This window comes from Euprymna scolopes, chromosome 6 (assembly GCF_053919585.1).
Source record: "Euprymna scolopes isolate OS-2025 chromosome 6, ASM5391958v1, whole genome shotgun sequence".
Classification (NCBI taxonomy): Eukaryota; Metazoa; Mollusca; class Cephalopoda; order Sepiida; family Sepiolidae; genus Euprymna; species Euprymna scolopes.
Window position 1 is genome coordinate 66,031,407 of NC_136487.1, and position 4,034 is coordinate 66,035,440.

Below are 4,034 nucleotides of genomic sequence, written 5' to 3' on the forward strand. Positions count from 1 at the left end.
ACATATATATATGATTTTTGTGAGGTTTATTCATAGTAGTTAATCGAGTGAATCTATACTCTGTTAATATAATAGTACCCAGTAATAAGTAGAGCCGTGTATTTATTTAGTATGAATTTTTATTTATAGAAGCAGTTTTAAGTTCAATTTTTAAAATATATTTCAGTCTTTGCTACGACTCAGCTGAATGTCTTCATACTAAGTTCTTAGTATGAAGACCGATTTCAGCTGAACGTCTTCATACTAAGTTCTGTGTATGAAGACCATAGTTGAAACATGTCTGCAAATATGTAGTCTAAATATCCGTGTAAATAAACATTTATACTATATATGTATAGATACAGTGTAGAAATATATTCATCGCAAGTAACTTGCGCAGAAATATTCATGTTTAATTTCCGGATGCAATCGTCAGGCGCTTGTATGTGTGTGTGGTGTGTGTCCTGGTGGTGCCCATGACGCTGTATGTCAGCTATGAGTTTCAAGAAAGCAATGGCGATGAAAGTGTGTTAGAGTGAGGTGATAAAATAAACAGCGAGGACAACGGAAAGGTAACATACCTGTTTATTGGCGCGGCGGCTTACACGGGCCTCGAGCTGCAGACAGATGAAAGATGGAAAACGAAGCCGTGTGTGTCACGTACCTGGTTTTATATACTCCAAGCCAATGCGACCGCCTCACATCACCAATGATTGAGGCGCACACGCCCCGCATGCGCAGAAGTACCAAAAAATGCATACGCACACATGCGCACTTAAACGCTTGATAATAAGCCACATACACACATATTAATTAATCTACATAAAGGCGTCACTTAGTTTCTTTCTTTTTTTTTATTACGGGCCCATGGTCATATTGCTAAGCGATTTTCTCTTCGACTTTCTCTCACTTTTCCCGGGCATTTTCTATTTGTTTTATTTAAATTATCTCCCTCCCTCTCCGTATATAGATACGTATATGGTTATCCACAGATATATTGTATGGTCTAGTGAATGCAGTCGGTCCTTGGTTATAATGACATAAAAATTTTACGTTTATTGTTGTTATTAATTTTTAATGTGATCTTAAGGATTTTTCATTGCTCCACCTTGTTTTGAATGCGAAAAGAAAGAAGAGGGATGAGGTAGAAATGTAAAGGGGGTAGGAGAGGGGTGAGTAATCAGAGAGGGAGGAATATCAAAGAAAGAATAATAAACGAGGAAGAGAGAAAGAGAGAAAGGGTAAGAGGCATTAGATTGTGTAGAAAACAAAAGAAAAAAGAGAAATGGATAGATACGTCTGAGAAAGGGAGAGAGAAACAGAGACAGACAAAGTGATAGATTGAGACGGAAAGTGAGAGATGGAGATATAATTTAGAGATAACGTGATGAGGGAGATATATCATTTAAGGAGTAATAGATAGATTAGAGAGAGAAAGAAAGAGAGAAAGAGAAGGAAATATATATGTATTTGGAGAGAGTGATAGATAGATAGAGAGAGAGAGAGAGAGAGAGAGAGAGAGAGAGAGAGAGAGAGAGAGAGAGAGAGAGAGAGATAGAGTGTGTGTGTGTATGTGTGGAAATGATGTGGTAGAAAAAGTAGAAGCGATATGAATAGAGTAGACAGGGAGATACAGTAAGAAAAAGTGGCGAGAAAGAATAAGTAAAAAGAGAGGGAGAGAGAGGTGGAGAAAGATAGAAGTGAAGAATGATAGAAACGAAAATAATAATGATAATAATAATAATAATAATAATAATAATATATATATATATAGAGAGAGAGAGAGAAGGAAGGAGAGAGAGAGAAATAGAGAGAGAGAGAGAGAGAGAGAGAGAGGAGGGGAGAAATGGAAAAGAAGGATAGGAAGAAGATACGGTAAAAAGCGTAGCAAAAAGATAGAAAGAGAAAGAAAGCGAGCGAAAGAGCAAGCGCCAGAACGAGAGAGAGAGAGAGAGAGAGAGAGAGAGAGAGAGAGAGAGAGAGAGAGAGAGAGAGAGAGAGAGAGAGAAGAATTCCAGGTCTCTACTTAAAAAAAAGGAAACAATGCACATGTCAAACCGAGGGTATGTTTAGATAAAAAAATAAAATAAAGGCACATTTCTTTAAAAGAATGCGTAAAAGAAAATGCGAGGAGGTGGAGGAGGAGGAGTATAATAAGGAATTTAAAGAAAAAAAAAAGAGAAGGAGAAGAGGGTTCAAGGGTAAAGGTTAGCGATTTACAATTTTAATTAAATGATTTCTTTTCCGTTTCTAATTGCACTGATTCCTGACCCACTTCTTGCAGCTCTTCAGCTTGTAGACCTCCTTGAATGGCTTGATGGATTTTGCAAATGATCGACACCACCACCACCACCACCACCACCAACAACAACAACAACAACAACAAATGCAATGGCGAAAGCAAATAAAACTCGTTACTATAAATTTGATAGTCAAACAGATGAAGTTTTGGAAAAACGACAGTCCGTAATTCGCTTGGTAAAGTGATGAACTCAACACTCGACATTGACGTTTTCAAAGTTATCAAATGTAGTTCATACCATTGATTAATGCAAGTACCTCCATAGTGTTTTTTTATGCTCCCGGTTTGCAATCGTGTCCCTCTTATGCACTCTTATCCTCGAGTTCCTCTTGGCCTTAATAAGTAAAAGTCTCGATAACAATAAAATACGAAAAATCCTCAAATAATCTATAAAACACTTTTGAAATTTAAAGCGTTCACGTTTTACCATGGCGAACATTACTTTAATGACTTCACTCAACATTCCTTAGGGTGCACATATAAAAATGGCACACATAAAAATGGCACGAGTAAAACTTGATCGATATAAATGGGGTACGTAGTATTGACACTACTAGTAAAAATAAATAAATAAGAGTGAATAAATAAGAACACGTATACGAAGAATAGAACGTCGACCTTCGGTTTATTTTCGACAGTCTTGTAACTCTCGCTTCACTTATTTTGATTTTTGGTCCTTGCATTCCATGAACGCTTTTTCTGACTAAGGGGGAAGAATTGTTGTTTTCTGGTTAGGACTCTATCTATCAGACACTTATCATAGGCTTGTTTTTTAACTTGAACAAAGATTTTTTTTAGCTCATTATATCAAATTGCTTCATGAATAATAGGAAAGAATAGCCGAAACCCAGAACACAGAGCAGTGGTTCCCAAGCTTTTTATCAGGCGATCCCAATCATGCAGCTTAAGACCCCATTAGTTTTAGTTATATATATATGTTGTTATATATTACTAGTTATCGTCTGTATAAAAAAAGGGACAAGTATAATAAATAATGGGGCAAATTAACACTCAGGGCCCACACGTTGTATGCAGACAGCGCCAAGGGAATAAAGACAAGAAAAGAATTCGACTCGCCTTTTTTCAGTTGAAATAACAGACATTTATTTACAGGTATTTCCATAATAACGCTTTCTCTTTTGTTCAACAGTGTTTTCGTACTCCAATTTGCTTAATAAGACTCTGCTGTGGCAAACACAATGAACTCTGTCTTTGTCCGGTCATGTTTACGACACGTCTTTCCCTGTCGCTCTCGAGCCACATGTGTAACACATCTATTTCTGTCTTTTCCGGGGACACGCTTTTCTATATTTATAATCTTTTTCTTTCCTTCTTCTTCGCTGTGACGTCACTTCGCACACGACTCGGTCAGTTGTATATGTTGGTTGTCGTACATCTGCTGCTGTGTCGTTAACCACTTAGCCACTGTCACCCTTCTATTTTTTAGGGAGTAAGACATAAGGGTTTGGGTTTTGATGAAAATATTTCTGTAGAAAGAAATCAATTCAAACTTAGTATATCCAAATTTTAGTCTGTATTTTTAACCCCTTAGCCATACTCGCCCCTATTTTGTGTCATTCATAATGTTTCAATTTTTACCGGTACCATTTTAATCGTGCCATTTTTAAATAGGTCTATTCTACCAGTCGCAGTTTTACTGTGCCATTTTTACTGGTGCTGTTTTAACTGTGTTAGTTTTACTCGTATTAGTTTTATCGGTGCTACTTTTATCTGTATAACTATTACCTAAACT

The 4,034-nt window shown here is 36.7% G+C and overlaps 1 protein-coding gene across 2 annotated transcripts in view; it reads right to left on the minus strand.

Annotated features, from left to right (window-relative positions):
- The window catches only part of LOC145277676 (uncharacterized), a 28,490-nt gene extending 27,809 nt beyond the window's left edge, over nucleotides 1-681 (minus strand). The window contains exon 1 of one of the 2 annotated variants that reach the window (XM_080129350.1): nucleotides 561-681. The gene's annotated coding sequence lies outside the window, so the exon portion shown is untranslated. The remainder of the gene's footprint in view (nucleotides 1-560) is intronic. The other variant, XM_080129353.1, reaches the window with a different exon arrangement.
- Between the last annotated feature and the right edge of the window lie 3,353 nt (nucleotides 682-4,034).